This window comes from Parasteatoda tepidariorum, chromosome 2 (assembly GCF_043381705.1).
Source record: "Parasteatoda tepidariorum isolate YZ-2023 chromosome 2, CAS_Ptep_4.0, whole genome shotgun sequence".
NCBI lineage: Eukaryota > Metazoa > Arthropoda > Arachnida > Araneae > Theridiidae > Parasteatoda > Parasteatoda tepidariorum.
Window position 1 is genome coordinate 12,220,307 of NC_092205.1, and position 18,409 is coordinate 12,238,715.

An 18,409-nucleotide genomic window follows, 5' to 3' on the forward strand; every position below is an offset into this window, starting at 1 on the left:
AAATTCACACCGTGTTAGGATTCAAGGTACCTACATTATGTTTCAACAATGTGCTAACTTTCTTGGCATTGTATCTTACACAATACCTATTATAATTACCCACGATATTGCATACGAAAAGTTTTGTAAATAATATGATGTTTACTCAATTTACACAAATGATTTTGCAGATATTTTCACTCACCGTGAAACTAAATTATAACAAGATGATATTATTTTACAAATTAAGTTAATATTATGATTCACGCTTAAATTTTAATAATTTAATTATTCAATATTTATGGTTTAATGTTTATATTAGTCAACTATGAGCGTTTAACGTATTTAAATGTCCTTTATTCATACTGTTATTGAAAATTTAAGAATGATGTTAAATTTTTTTTTACTTCTTCAAGCAAAATGTCAATATATATATATATATATATATATATATATATATCATGTTAAAATCTTTTAGAATTGATGACATTTTTAACAATACAAAATTCGGATTTATAAAAATAAAGAGAGGAATTTAATAACTTCTTTCTAGATTTGATACTAACAATTTTGAAATCATATCAAAGGATTGCAATATTTATTTGTTATTAACTATAGTTGTCGTCACAAATTAATTTTTAAAATCAAAATCTTTATACATTTCTTATTAAAATCTTTATAGATATGTATTAAGATATGATTATTAACTAAAAATGTATTTTGGTGTTAACAATAGCTAAAATGTTAATCTTGATATTCGATATTTTATGTCAACCATTTTAAATTCTTATTTTAGGAAAATTGAAATTTTAAGTTTTTAGTAAGTCATTACTTAAATCAAAATTTTAAACTTTTCAAATTAAAATGTCTCTAGAGATGTATTGAGATATAATTATCAGCTAAAAATATATTCAAAAGTTGACAATAAAGAAAATTTTAGCATTGCTTATCTATTATCTATAACAACCATTTCAAAACTTTGTTGAATGAAAATAAGGATTTGAAGTTCATAGCAATCCATTTCTCAAATACAGTTCTTTTTTTATTTTGACTTGTAACGCGACATGTTTCGTAAATGATTAATAAAATTTTCATGCATAATATAACATCTTCATTTTAGGTGCCATAGAGATTTGAGTTCAAAAATCTAAGTTCACCAGAAAGGTCAGAAGAAGTTCAAGTGATTCATCAACTTCAGAGAATGGAGAGATCATGGAGTCCCAAAATTTGTCTTTATGTCTGGAATATGGATAATTCTAAAATAAAGAAATCATGTATACTGCGTAACTATCATTTCCAATTTCCGCAACTCGCTATTTTTCGCAATACACTGGCGATCAAAATTAAGAGATTTTTTGTATCTCGTCGATAATTCCAGAAATATCGAACCGATATAAAGGACATTCAATATAAAGTGAGGTAGATGAAAAGGACAAACAAAATAACCATTCAACAGTTACAATGCATGTGCCTGAACACGCGTTATATCCATTGAAGTCGCATGGTATGAAACAAGGATTACAATATCAAACAAAGGACTGGTTTAATAACAAACAGAAGTATCGGACTGATATAAAGGACATTCAATATAAAGTAAGGTAGATGAAAAGGACAAACAAAAACCATTCAACAGTTACAATGCTTGTGCCCGTACGCGCGTTACTCCCATTGAAGTCGCATGGTATGAAACAAGGATTAGAATATCAAGCAAAGGAGTGGTTTAATAAGGGGTTTGGAATCTACAAACTTTAAAAAATTTAGNCCAATCCATATATATATATATATATATATATATATATATATATACAAATAATCTAAATTTTTTTAACAGAATTGAAATATTTTATTTTAATAAGTTATTTTAAAGTTCTGCAGCTAGTATGAAGAAATTCCTCAGTAATTTATTTTAAAAAAATTTCAGCTCTTGTCAACAAAGCTTTTGCAATTTAAGTAAAGTCGTTATAAAATTATAAATTCAAAACAATAGCGAAACTTTAAATCCATCGTTCTACCGTAATGAATTAACTGAATTTAAAATAACTGTTAATGTAAATAATAAAATAGTATATTTAAATTATGAAATAATAAATTTTAAATAGTAAAATAAAAAATTTTAAATTATAAAATAATACATTTTAAATAATAAAATAATAAATTTTAAATAATAAATTTTTTAAATCATAAAATAATAAATTTTAGATAATAAATTTTTTAAATCATAAAATAATAAATTTCAAATTATTAAAAAGTAAATTTTAAATATTAAAATAATAAATTTCAAATTATTAAAAAGTAAATTTTAAATATTAAAATAATAAATTTTAAATTATTAAAAAGTAAATTTTAAATATTAAAATAATAAATTTTAAATAATAAAGTAATACATTTTAAAATAACTATAAATTTAAAATACCTGTAACAAAAAATAAAGCGGTCATTTTTTCAGAGGAATATTTACTGATGTACGGAATACAACAGTTATTTTGTATTTTAATAAAAGGCAAAGTGCGAGGGTCTCTTCGGGTAACAGATTTCGACGCCTTCAATCTTGTTTCCCTCGTTAATAAATCTTTAACTTTTTATAATGTTTTTGTTTCTTAATTATATATTAATTTCTGATCATCAATTTCTTTTATTTAGATAAGGATTCTAAACTCATATATTAAGGGAAGAGATAACGTACACTATCTATATTTATGAAAAAGCCGTGAAATCACATTTGACATAATTGTAAATATTTTACAGTATAGGAACATTGAAAACTTTTAGGTAAGATTTTTACACAAATATTTCAAAATCTGCATGAAATTAGGTATTTAAATATTTCAGTATTTTAGTAAATTTATTAAAAGTTTTATTTTTACTTATTTATTTATATTTGACTTTAAAAAAATGCTTTTACACAGACGAGACAGAGATATAGAGTTCGAACCTCACAGCTCGAAGAAAATGTAAAAATGTATAAATGTTATCTAAGCTATTATTTATTATTTCTATGTATTCTAGAATGTTATAGTTTTACATTTCCCGTTCCGTTGTTTTTTCGATAAAAACTCTGGTGTTTAAAATAAAAACATCAGTTGTTTTGGTTTTTTACGTACGAAGATACTTAATAAATCTATTTAACATTCTTTGACTAATATAAATTCATTCTACGTGACATTATACTGAATAAGTAAAATATAATGTGAAAATAGGTTTTAAAAACGCAAATAGTTTTTGAGATTAAACGATCATAATTATTCACATATGATATTGAGATTAAACTATTATAATTAATATTTCACACACTTAATAATAATTATCCACCTTTCTTTTTCAGTTTTAAAATATTTTTAGTTTATTAACTTCATTTAATAATTAAACATTTAAAATCATTTACAGCTGGAAGGAAAAGAAATTTTTGAAAAATTTATAACAGCATCATCATTACTCTTTTCACTAATTTACGAATTATCAAAAGCTTCCATTTTATTAAAACATATTTATTGCAAAGAAAAATATGAAAGTAAGGTAAAAAAAATAACTTTTTGAGTAATAGAACCTCTAATTAACGAGAAAAAATTTCCATTCGGGGAAGTTTTTTTTTAACATCTATTTAATAATTGATAAAGTTACGATACACCTCATTAGAGAAAAAAAAAGAGTTTCATATTTTTCTTATTTCCTCCTTTTTTCATTGCGAAATTTTTTTATTCGTAATTTTAAAAATTCTTTGATGAGTTATTGGTATTTTTTTATTGTTACAGTCTGTTTTAAATTATAATTTTATTACTTTGTTTTAAACTGTATCTCTTAATAGAAAATATTGTATGTAGAAACAATAATTAAACTAATTTTATTTTATTTGATCATTTATAAATCCATATTAGTTCACAAACTAATAAAATGTAAATGCTGGTATTTTAACGAATAAAGCATTTTATATATAAGCAAATATAAATTTGAAAATTGAGCAATGCTATTAATTCTTTTCGTACTTTTAACAAAGTTATTTCAATTAATTTTTTAGGCGTTTGGTACGATATTTAATTTTAAATACTCCACTCAACAATTGATTTAAAAAGGAATTCGCCATGTAATTCAGTGACTTGAACACGATGAGTGACTTTGAATACGAATACGTACTTCGAAAGCAATAAATTAAAGTTAGAACTTATAAGATAAAAAGTAGAAAAAAATAACCATTGTTATATTTAATAATTTTTTTTATTTGCACATGTTATATAAATATATTGTATGAAAATATTACTTAATATTATAAACTTTAAAATATATTGTAAAATAAAATGTAAAATGCATTCAATAAAAAGCAATAAAATGAATTTTAAATGAAAATGTAGACGTTATATGTTTGCATACAAAAGTTATTCTGTTACAAAGATTATCATTTTGCTATAAAATATAATTTTGTTTTAAAAGTTGCCTAAATGTGTTTTTTTACGAATTTATTAAGATTAATGACTTCATTCAATTATTTATTTATTGACTTTTAAGGAAAGATAATCACAAAATAATTTTTTAAACCCTAGTCTGAAAGTATAACTTCTAAAATATTTCTGCTAAATTTTCAGTACGGGTTTAATGGAACCATTAAGTATTTTTTTCAGATTTGAAGTTTTAATTTACACACTTTTAACATGTAATAAACGCAACATTCAAACATATTTTTTTTTCCTTCTTAAAATTACTATCTAAGGTTCCAGAATAAATTTGAAGGAATGTTTTTTTATTTTTGCCAATTAAGTAGTAATATTTAGATATCGCTAGACGTTAATAGTAAAGTTCAATTTTAGGTTTTTACATAAATATAAATTTATCCCTGCATGCACTGAGGAAAAAATGCATGATTATCACTACTGGAAAATGTACCATGTTTCTGATTCTGACGAGAATACCAAAACGCTTGGTGGTAACTTTTACCGAAGCATTTTAGTCTTGAGTTTAGGGAAAATAACGATAAAATATGGTTTTATCATATGTGATAAAGTCAGGTAAATGTGACAAAATTTGATAATTTTATCATGATACTACATGTCATAAAAACCATTTATTCAGTTAAATTTACTATTCAGTTTTGTATTTTTTACTAAATGTGTAGACTTGGTGTGCAGGTCCTCGAGTTACCAAAGAAAAGGAGCCATCCCCTTATGTAGAGGATTAAAATTGTGATGGCATGTCATCGGATCACTCTCGGGGATCTTTCCCAGATCATCGCCGATAGCCCGTTGCGCAGTTCTAGTGCGACGTAAGTAAATTCTCAGACCATCGCCGATAACCCGTTGTGCAGATTTAGTGCGACGTAAATAAATTCTCAGACCATCGCCGATAACACGTTGTGCAGTTCTAGTGCGACGTAAATAAATTCTCAGACCATCGCCGATAACTCGTTGTGCAGTTCTAGTGCGACGTAAATAAAGTCCCAGACCATCACCGATAACCAGTTGCGTGTTCTAGTGCGACGTGATTAAAGTACCTAACTACTACTAATAATAATAACTATTATTTTAAGAAACCAGAATTTCCGTTAAACCATTACCATATGAACGGAAAAATTATCAAATTAATGGTTCAAATGCCAAACATTTTGGATTTAAATACAAGAATTATAGTATTTTTGTTCCAGAAATGTAATTATCATACATTAGAACGATTTTGCCAAATTTTTTTCTCAGTGTACATTGTTTTCATAACAGAATTGTCTCCAGCACACTATATTACCACACTTGTCCCCAATGTTTTCCTACTTACGAACCCTTTGTTAATTCTGGAAAGATANGTAAGTAAATTCTCAGACCATCGCCGATAACCCGTTGTGCAGATCTAGTGCGACGTAAATAAATTCTCAGACCATCGCCGATAACCAGTTGTGTATTCTAGTGCGACGTGATTAAAGTACCTAACTACTATTACTAATAATAATAACTATTATTTTAAGAAACCAGAATTTCCGTTAAACCATTACCATATGAACGGAAAAATTATCAAATTAATGGTTCAAATGCCAAACATTTTGGATTTAAATACAAGAATTATAGTATTTTTGTTCCAGAAATGTAATTATCATACATTAGAACGATTTTGCCAAATTTTTTTCTCAGTGTACATTGTTTTCATAACAGAATTGTCTCCAGCACACTATATTACCACACTTGTCCCCAATGTTTTCCTACTTACGAACCCTTTGTTAATTCTGGAAAGATACAAGTGACTGCCTTGTTAAATGGTAGAAACTTATTTTTTTCTTGTTACCCAATAGTTTAAAAAAGATTTTTTAATCGTGAAACATCTTTGGATCATCAAGCTTCATTAAAGTGAAAATGCTTAACAGAAAGTTTTGCTTAAAACGAAGGAAAACAGTTTCCCCGTCGCATTATCTTGGAAAGCAATGCTAATTCCATCGTTTAATAATGGACGTAAAAACATTTCTTCCGGTTAACACTCTTAGAAATAAAACTTTTACTTTTGACGATTCAGCCAAGTTTGATCTGTATTTTGTTAATTTTGAGAATGTGTGTTAATTTTGAGGCGTTATGTGTGACAAAATGCAGGCGTTCAAGTATCTGACGAAAATGTTTCCTCAACTCGGAATATCAGCGCAATGCATTGTGGGATATTGTTAACTAAAATGACGAAATTAGAATGAAGACTATACGATCGAAAAAAAGATTACATAGTAGCCAAGGAGTTGGTCTTGCAATCAGAAGTTCCCGGATTCGTATCCCGTTTCAGGCATATGTGTAGTTTATCTCTCTGTTTTAGTTGACCTCTTTGTAGGTTTTGGGCGACATTGATCCAGCTATGTGTGGGCATTAAAATATCATTAGCTATAACTATTAATCATAGTTTAAAAAATAAAGACATATGCTTGTTTGATATATCTTTACAAGTGCGAGAATGAAAATCCTGCGAATAAACTGTTATTTTAATTTTAAAGATAATTAGTCTAATGTCTTATTAATGTATTTCTATATTTAAATAGACTAATACCTTCAATTTTATTATGTATCTAAACAATTTAAACACATATAACTTTATCATATATTTTTCAGTAAAATAAAAGTTAATGTTTTATTTATTTCACATTTAAATGAACTGAAAGTCTTTTACATATTTCAAGAGACTATTATTATTGTTTCCTTTAAACTACATGAATTATTTTAAAAGAATTTATACATATTCAAATAAACATTAGTCGATAAATATTGTATTGCTAGTTATTATACATGGAAAATCGATTTTACAGCAAGATCTAGCTTCATATTGAAAGCCGTGTAGAAAATTGGTTTCTATTTTCATCGACTGTGTGGGAATTTATATTAAAGTTTGGATTATTTGAGTATTATTTGAAGTATTTGCTAAAATATGATATATCTCAGAAAGATAAATTTATTTGGAAATTGGTATTAAATTATATCAAATTAGTTTCTGTGCTAAGAATATTTTCCCTTCGAGAGTAACATTACAGTTCGTGTATATTTTTCCACCTACGTATTTCTTTAAATTACATTAAATGTACACAATTTATTATACTTATGTCCTCATTAAATATACTTATTTCCTCATTATATTTGTATGCCTTAAAAATTTTGCAATGAATCGATGAAGCTAATATTTGGTCTAACTATCAAATTTTTTACTTGATAAAATTATATTTTATTTAAGAATGCATCATAGATATGGTATTTAATTAGTTCAATTAGATAATTAATTTGCACAGAACTGAAAATAAAAAAAAATACTTTTCAAGAAATCATTTCTTTGTACTTTTTTAAACTTTTCATCTTTATAACTACTGCTGTTGGATCAAGATTGAAGTTTAAAAAATTAGCTTAACTCCAACTACGGTTAGCTCTTTCAGGTTCAAAGAAGAAACAAAGTTTCTGGTCTTTTAAAAGTCATTTTAACGAATATTTATAATTAGTATGCGAAAAAATATTATTCATATACGAATATTGTTATAGTAATTTAAATCAGATTTCCTTTCGCATTTAATTTATAACGTTTGAACGTTTTTGAGCCCGTGTTTAAATGAACTATGAGAAAAAAATGAGTAAATTCTAAATTTACTTATCTCATTTGAAACGTTAATTAAAAAAGCCATGCAAAAGAAATATCTGTGTTATATTAATAGTTTCCTAGTTTCAGATTCATTTTAAATACGCGGTGAAATATCCGCAGCAGTATTAATATCCATTTAACTGCAAAGTTTACTGTTAGAAAATTTTTTCAACTCTATTGTTTTGAGACTGATTGCAACTGGTATGGTTAAGGAACCGTAATTACAAAACTATAATTAACTGTATAGACAAATACAAAAAGCTGCATAGCACAAAACTATGCGGTTTTGAAACCATTTGCAACTAGCAGTAATTCTAAACCGTAAAAATGAAATTTAACTGGAAATGGGAGTTTGGTTACGCATTTTGTTGGGTAACGGACATTAGAGCTAGGTTGTGATTGAGTTGTGTTCAGTCAAAGAAACTATGGCAGAATTTACCTGGTGGTGCCATCTCCCGGATTAAATACTAGACCACTTTGCGTTAAGCAGCTCTGTAGTACCGCCATCTATGCGTGAATGAGAGTTTCGTATTCTAATAGTCCAGAGTCAGACTGGGGAGTGAATGGCACTGGAAACTGATCACGTGCTGAAGGAACGGAAGAAATATCGCGGTGTCAAAGCTAAGATTTAAACCTCCGTTCAGCCGGACACGAGACTGGCGGATTAAACTATTCAGCTATAGTATCTACTCATCTACAAAGAACAAAGTGGTATCATAAGGTGGGCCTACACTACTAAAAATTCCGAACCACGTTGCACCAAAAGTCGGTATTCAATTGCTGGCTTCATAAAATGGAGCTCAATTTCACCATATTTTGGTATATTCACTAGCTCCATACATCGGTTGAAGGTTGCACCAAAAGTAAGTGTTTTTAAAAAAAACAAAATCACCTGTTCTCATTCTCTCTCTTTTTTTAATAAAAGTAGAGGAAAGTTGCATTATTATTGCTATATTTACCGTAAGTAGATTATTTTATGACATTGCTCTAACCATTTTATATCTCCAACCAAATTTAAAAAAGCAAAGAAATGAGCTCAAAAGGAATTAATGCAAATGAACCATCTATGAATGATAGCATAGACATTGACCTACCTAAATAAGTTGATACTTGAAACAACATGCACACCGAGTCCGTTTAATCGTACACCGAGACCGAGTTGTAAAGAAAACATGGCTTCGTAAGCAAATATTGTTCAGTTTACAGCCACCGTAAACGTTTTGGGTCTTTTACCAAATTTTGGGGCAGTCAGTTGCACCATGAAAGTATTTCTTGGTCATACTTCACAATTTATGGTGTAACTAAAATAAAATAATCTTTCATTTAACTGTGGAATAATAAGAAACTTTGCACCAAATACTGGTAAAAGATTTAACGAGTTTTTTTACAGTGTAATTGTATCGGATAAAATTCTAGTCGTTTTACATTGCTAAATGAAAACTGTCAATAAACAATTTTTCACACAGTTAACAGTTGGAACACCGTCTTTTTCATGACTGATTGATTGTATTTGTTGAATATGATAAAATAACAAATAAATAGTTATTTAAAGAATTTCCAACAGAGTTCTTAAGGAACCTTTTTGTAACAAAATGCTTATAAATTATCGAGAGAGTTATTAGTATGAAACATATTTCTTATAATGTCTTTGCATGACTTCAATATTTCGCACAATTGCATTTTTCGAACTTCATTTCTTCAATTTCTCTGTGTAAGATTAAAACATAATGGTTTAACACAGTTTTCTGTTGTTGTCGGCGCATTTCTATTGGCCGGAAAATCAATGGTTGAATCCAGTTTTCCCAAATTGAATTCCATATTGTTTTTGTTGTCATCAGTATAAATTTAATGAAAGTCATAAAGGTTTTGTTTTATTTCAAGGTAATCCTGAACTAATATTATTATGTTTTTGATTTTGATTGTTTTCTAAATTAAGAATTTAAAACTAAGCGAATCGTCTTTTTTATGATAACGTAATTGTATACGCTATATATTAAAGTTATTTAAATCGGTAACTAATCTTATGAGCCATTTTAGAATTATTATTATTTGTACAAATTCCATTAATATAGCATTATAAATTACAGTTAAATAGATTCGTTAAATAATTTAGAGCTAAACGGTCAGCTTCATGCACTATGTGATTAGTACAAAAATTTTAATTAATATATTTGTCTGTTTTTGTAAGCAAAAATATTAAATTACGATTGTTGACTAACCAAATTTGTTAGAACAATATAATTCTAATTTTGAATGTTATTTTAAAAAATGATTGCATAGAAAAATTGCATATGTTGAGTTATATATCTTAATAGATTCACAAGGAAAATATTTGGACGTGGGAAGTATGGAGTACAAGCAAACAGAATTCTTTTTAGAAGATATATTTCAATTGCACTAAAAAGAATTCTGTTTGCCTACACTCTGAATTGAATAATTTAGGTTTCGTATAAAAAAAACTGTTTTATTCAAAGAAACAATAATTATTTAAGAAGTAAACACCGCAGTTGGTGAACTGCAGTGAACAGGGGACTTAGACCCCTAGTTTAATATAATTTCATAACAATTTAATTTTAAATAAATTAATTTTCACTTTAATCACGCATATACGCTGCTTAAACTAAAATTGATATTTGTTAAGTAAAAATATTAATATTTTCCGAAAATTTGGAGAGAATTTCAATGGAATATCTGTCAGAGCTGAGTTTTTTAGAAGAGTCCAGAGTTGCTGTTGGAATCGGTTCAAAAACTCATTCCACATCTCTGCCAAACCGTTTTAAGCTGGTCAAAACTACCAAACTATACTAAAACTAAACGTGTTTCTGGGTCTAAGGGAACACCAAATATATGGTTAATTTTTTCCCGAAACTATTTGACAATGATTTTGATAATATTAAAAATAAAATATGGTTTCATAATGTATGATAAAAATTGGTAACTGTGATAAAATTTGGTAATTTTATAGAGATACCTGAGATCATGGTATAAAAGCCATTTATTCGGTTAAATTTACATTTCAGTTTTGTATTACTAAATATTCGGTAAATGGGAACTATAATTTAGAAAACCAGAATTTCCGTTAAACCGCTACCAAAAATTACCAAAGGAATGGCTTAACTATCGTATATATTCGTTTTACTAACAAAAATTATTTTTTTTCCAACCAGAATGACATTACAATATACTACGTAATGCAAAAGTAAGCTCACAAACAATGCTCAATGTAACTTTATTAAAAGAGAATAAAATATAAAAAATATTAAGAATAGTCCTTTTCTAATGAATACATTTAGTTGGTTTCACTAAGTGTGCGTTTTTTTTAAAACTTCAGCAAAGCGCCGCTAGTCTTCTACCTTTAATCCATTCCTCTGCCACTGAAGTGATTACTTCAGTGCCAAATCTTTGAGTACAAAACAAGCGAACGATTCCACACTATCGTTTCTTCTTCTTCTTTTTTTTTGCAAAAGCAACAGTAAAATGACAGATTTTTCGCTTGACATTGTTACAAAATCCAAAAAGAAATACGCAAATTAAGAGATAAATCATAAATTATTTTGTAATTCCAAGTGGAAGACAAAAAGAAGTGGACACACAAAGTTAAAAAAAATCCGTTAGCTCCTATTTTATAATGCGGTAACTTTGCCCGAGTATTTTTTTTTCGCAAGTAAAATTCCTCAGTTTCTTAGGTAGCAATCTTTTTTTCTGAACTTATTAGTAAAAAACTACCGGTTTTTGTTTCTTACACTGTTATATTTGTCCATTTGACACTCAAGCCACTTTTCCAAATTTATAAATCTAACAAGTAAGTTATCCGAAGAGTCAATTGCAGATAAAGTTATTTTTTATAAACTTATTAAGTTTTTGTTAAATTTTAGATAAAATATGACGTTTTTAATAATTTGTGAGTTACTAATTACGTGTTTCGAAATAGACAGAATAAATTAAAAATTATTTCCTCGATGTAAAAACTATTTGCAAAAAGCGTAATGAAGCATAAAAACTTAAATGAAGAATAAAAATAAAGTATACAAATAAAATATTATTAAAGAAATAAATTAAAAAAACCGTCCGTTATTTGCTCCAATTCCTAATCATTAACACATTATTTCACGAGTTTAACTACAGTTATTTTTAGATAGCTCAAATACTTTTGTGACCAAAAGAATAGTTGAGTTCAGCTAGATGAAATATCAGACATTAACTCAACAATAATATAAAAAATTTAGTAATTTATGGTTTCCAAACGAATGCGAAATCGTAAATTTTCTTTAAACAATCACAAGTAGTCTTAGCAAACTAAAATATAGAATTTTATTTTATTTTGAAGAAACTAAATACTATGTCATACGGAGCCGCGATGGCTCAGGGGATAGAGCGTTCCTAGCAGAATTTCATAGAGCTGATTCGCCCTCCATTACGGTGAACCGGGGTTCGATCCCGGCGATGGCTGGTCGATACGAATTCCCCATCCGACTTGCACCGACCACAGTGCTGACGTGAAATACCCTCAGTGGTAGACGGATCAGGGGTTAGAGTCCCCTTTCCATCAAGCTAACCGTGGGAGGTTCTCGTGGTCTTCCTCTCCATGTAACGCAAATGCGGGTTAGTTCCATCAAAAAGTCCTCCACGAAAGCAAATTTCTCCCAATACTTGATTGAGGAGTTCCCTTGTCTTCTGGATTGGGTTCAATATTACAAGGCTGCTGAGTTGAGCATTAGTAGTCGTGAACCCAAAAACTGGGTCGACTGTTCAATGACGGTTATAAAAATATGTCATTCGGAGCTGTTGTGACTCAAGGGATAGAAGTCGTAAATTGAAAATTTGGTTAGCTGTTCCATGATTGTTATTAAAAAAAAAATTAAGTAAAATGGTTTTATTCGAAATTTTGAAATCTGATGAGCAATAATTTAATAAACCGAAAACAGAGGGACTTAATTAATAGATTTTAAATCCAATGAATGAAAAATAATTTCGGCCTGATAACTTTTAACCATCTATTATAACTATAAAGGGCGCTGACTAAATTATCGACATGTACGTTATCATAATTTATTAAATACAACCGATAAAATTAGAAGGTTTTGCCAGATTCATTAACGATTCATCTAACTTCTTTCTCGTACGATAACAGCTGACACTTCACTAACTAAAAAAACTTTTTAAACGGAACATTTTTAACACGCCATTAATTATTCTTTAGCGTTAAGCTTTTTCTAAAAACATATTATTTTGTATGATGTCTACACACATTTATTATTACTTTTTAAAACGTTGAGGGAGATTTAATTTATTACTTTGTAAGCTAAAAGTTTTTTTGTTAGCATTTTTATTAGATTGACGTTAAATTAAATAATCTGAAAAAAGAAAAAAAATTGTTTGAGTGTTTCTCTTTTAATGAAAGGTGGGAAAGCTTTTGTACAAGTAACTAAGAAAACTCCTTTGCACTGTAAATATTTTTTGATAGCATTAATTTTGAATTATTTATTTAAAAATAAATAAGGAAAAGTTTAAAGTCACTGTAAAATTAAAACTATAACTGATTATGTTATAAACAATTGAATGCCGATATAGCCCAAATAAAAGTATGATCTGTTATGAGGAAAATGTAAAGTTTTGCTAAAATTCTTGAAAATATTAATCGTATGAACTACATATGGAATGCATTATATTTATGAAAGTTAGAAAGGAGTACTCTTATTTTGCAAACAATTGCGTTTAACAATGAAGCATCGATACAAAAGCGTTAGATTTTGAGATGATAACTTATATTCGTCGGGCTAAAGGGGGGAGTATTTTGGGGTTATTTTTTTGTCTAATGAGTTTTTTTTAAAGTTTTTATTGTCGTGCTTTTTTATTTTTCTAATTTTTTCTCTATTTACACGACAGATTTAACGTGGAGCTTGTTTCTTGAACACGCCGGTTGCTCTGTCAGCTGTCTGGAACGAACTGACTACCCCGAGCTCTCTAACCAGAAGTGTGAGCGACACCTTAACCTACAGAGTCATACATGAAACACTGTAGGTTAAGGTGTCGGCAATCAGGCACAGATAATATCACAGGTATTTGAACCCCGGCCGAAGCCGAAGTAGACGAGGGCGCTATCCATCACACCTTATGGGCATCTATATGCAACACATTAAAATGCTTGAAAGAAAGCTCTTTAGAGAACTGATCTGTAGGGAGCCGCGATGGCTCAGAGGATAGAGCATTCGCCTCCCAATGGGGTGAACCGGGGTTCGATCTCGGTGATAGCTGGTCGATACGAATTCTGCACCCGACTCGCACCGACCGCAGTGCTGACGTTAAATATCCTCAGTGAAATATCATGGTTTTGAGTCCCTTTGCCGTCAAGCTTACCAAGAGAGGTCCTCTCCATGTAACGCAAATGCTGGTTAGTTCCATCAAAAAGTCCTCCACGGAGGCAAACTTCTCCCGATACTTGATCCAGGAGTTCCCTTGTCTTCTGGATTGGGTTCAAAATTACATGGTTGCAGAGTTGAAACCAAAAATTGGTTCGGCTGTTCTACGACGGTTATAAAAAATAAAATAAGATTGATTTGCAGGAAGCCTATTCTAAAGGGAAACTCAATTATATGCGTTATGACAAGATCTAAACATGTAACTCATAAATGTTGGTTGAACAGGTTTGAATATGTTTTAATTGATCGCCGTTATTTTCATGCCGTTACATTTAAAGGCCATTTCTAGAAATACTTACAAATCGACTAATCGGAATAGGATTTGAAAATGTTACAGCTCGAACCTGAAGTGAATATAAAATGTTTTGTTTTCTTCTACTGATAGAAGATAACACATAGAAAATTTTAATGTTAAAAAAAATTGGATAGAGAGGGCAATTTTTTGAAAGGAATGTCTTTAATGCTTCATGAATTGTTAAATATTCAGCTCAACTTTTTTTTTCCATTCGACAGTACGGAGAAAAAAAATTCTGATAAATTTACCATTAACGCATTTCTGGATATATGCCTATTTATTTAATGTTTTTTTTCCATTCATACAGTATTGGCTTATTGGAAATTCTCGTTTTTAAAATCATAGTTCTTATTTCTTCACATGTAGCGAAAAATACAAAACTGAAAAGTAAGTTTAACCGAAAAAATGTTTTTTTATGTCAAGCTCTAACGTATCATGATAAAATTACTAAATGTGACTGTATTTATAAAATTTTTAAAACCATATTTCATTGATATTCTTACAAAAAATAATTACCAAAGCTCTCTGGTGAAAATTATGCAGCTGAATAATTCTGGTAAAAATTATGTTTTCCCATGGAGTCAGAAATACGGTTAATGTTACCATATTCTGGCAGTTTTAACCATACATTTCTTCTCAGTGTGTCATTTCTTGAAAAAAAAAAAGCAGTTTGAAACCAAGATGCCTGAAACCAATTTAAAGAATAATTTTTAAGTTTTAATCTATTTATGTTCTAAAAATCATTTATGTGTTTGAAACTAATTTCTATAATACATCAAATCATTAAGCTTTTAAGAACATTTTCTTTACTTCCACTTCTTAGAAAAGTTACATCTCGAATCAAAAATGTATGACATGAATTTAAAGGAAAATATACATTGATATTTTTTGTGGCTTAAAAACTTTAGTTTCCACTGAGCAAATTTTTAAGATTAGTATTTATAATTTCTTTCTTTACCGTTAAAAAATTTAATGTTTTCTTCAAAAAAAGGTAAAATAGAAAACTGAATATTTGATTCGAAGAATGATACTTAGATTGTAAATACGAAATTTGTAGTGAAGCTGATTGCATTATTTCAAATGCCCGATGCTTCAATTAATGTTAAATTATACTCTATCTGCATTCTATCATTAAACTACCACTTTTAAGAAATTAACTAAATTAATTTTTAAAGCTTATTTTTAATTAATTATAAATTCTTAATATATATTATTGTTGCTGTTGTTTCTAATGTCACTTCCTCATTAACCAGCCAGCCTGCTTGAAACCAAGCAGATTTAAGGCAGAGGGGGCATTTCTTGTTTTTCAGTAACGCCATCTATGGCCAAAAATACGTCTTCGACTCCACACACGCCACAGCCCGTTTTAAAGGGCGGACCCATTCATACATCCATCCACAGATCGTAATTTTAATTTAAGCCAGAGAACGAACAATTTCCAATTCAGAGGTATTGATTTTTTGGGACAACTTGTAGGACTTTAGAACGCAGCACATTTAACGTGCACCAGTCGCCATTTACTAAACGGGGATTCTTCAGTGGGTGCCGAACTCACTACCACTTGGACATAGGCCCAACACCCTACCAACAAGGCTATCTCGGACTTATATATGGTAGTTTCTATTTAAATCAACATTTCGTCAATTTAAATGATTTTTAAAAATGTAACAATCAGTAATTTCAGAAATAGTCATTTGAACATACAACAATTTTTACATACTTCTCATTTTGAGTATAAATTATGCAAATTCATGTTAAGAATTAAATTTCCATTTTAATGAATTGAATTGAAATTTACTAATAGATTTCGTTACAGCAAGTAATAAGTATTAAGAGGGAATTTATTATTTTTTCGAAGTGAAATTAATAAATAATTAACATAAATTTATGCGATTGTGACAAATATAAGAATAAACTATTCTCAATTGCAATTTTTATATGTTGTTTGAGAGAATCAGAAAATGAATTTCGAATTTGCTAATGCATTTTTAAGTATGTTGGTACGTTTAGGAAATGCACAAAATTTAAATTTTTTTATATTATTTATATAGAACTTTTACTTAAAATCAAAGCGAATACACCCCATTTACAACAAATGTAACGTGTACTGGATATCATAAGCATTCATAAATTTGTTTACTCGCTCTCAAATGAAGGTTTATCGAGTTATTAGGATATATACTCTAATAATTTCAGCAAAACTCAGAGAGCTTCGTTATTCATACAGAAAGCTCAAAATGAGGGGTACCCATAAATATAACGATGCTTAGTGAAATTAATTGAGTAGACCGCTAACTTGTGAAGTCATTTTACTAAGCTTTTTAACTCATTTTGAGAATATACATCCTTTTCTATGATGATTTCAACATCAGGCTATAGACACAAGGATCCTCTGTTCAGTCCCGAGCAACGCCAAAGAATATCCGCTTATTGCTCACGGTCCACATCGTCGACCACAAATTCACAATTCTCTCTCTAATCCACAGATGGCAGCACTACACTAATTTACCTCGTTTAAGGATGCCACTTGATTCGACAAGCAAATCACCGGAGTCTCAAACGATGTCAAGATAAGATAACTTTTCTTTTAAGAGTGCGTTAATTTAAGGTCAGTTGCTACATATTGAAGGAAAAAAAAAACTTTTTTTAAAAAACTTGTTTTTTATGACCATGTTATCTATACAGAGATGTTTCTTTTTTGACGGTCATTGTACTTAGTTGAGAGGTGATTTTTTCTATTCTAACTGAATAATTTCGCTCTTAATCTCAATTAAAAATTGTTAAGTTGTTTTTTAATTATTCGGCGACATTTAGCATTAAAATTTGTAGGCAGGAGTTGCAACAAGAAATATTAGTTTTATATTTATCGTAATATTTATCGCAATAGTTTTTAATAAATACATTAAAATTCTATAAAACCCGCTTTCGTTTAAAACTTGAAACATAAATATATTTTTGCTTCTAAGAATTTAATTAACTAGTAATATCATAATCCTTTTTAACGATCAAAATATGTAAGCTGCTACATTGTAAATTAACGTTTTCAAAAACGCTGCTCCAAATTATGTTTATATCAACTCATTACAAATTTTAGAAAACAGAAATATTTAATTATTTTTAATATTGACTCATTTATACATTGAAGTGGAGAAATACTCTTTAACGCTCTATCAAGTAATTGGAACAAAATAGAATCATTAAAATTTATTAATGAAATTAATTTGCTCCATTTAAAATTTCCTCTTCTTCGAGCAATATTTATTTGCATTTCATTTTGGCATGGAAGTACGAATTTTCTTTTTGTTTATTTAAAAGACAGAGTTTGTAACATAAACCTCTTAAGTAAAATTCAATTAAATTTGTCTTTTTTGTTACATAAATTTTGTTTAGATTGCTTTAGAAGTTTCGTAATCTTTAAAGCTCATTATCTTCAGAAAAATATTAGCTTAATCCGCAGAAAATGATATTTAAAGTGAAGAGATATTGCACAATTATATGCTTTGTGGGACGTCGTCTCTTAAATCAATAATGGTATTTAATTATCAAAAATGCTATGTTTGGCTTGAGCTTATTAAACTGCCAAATGTTTATTCTTTTTTTTTAAAAAAAAAACGTATGTGACGAATTTTATTTCAAAATATTGTCTTTCGTTGTG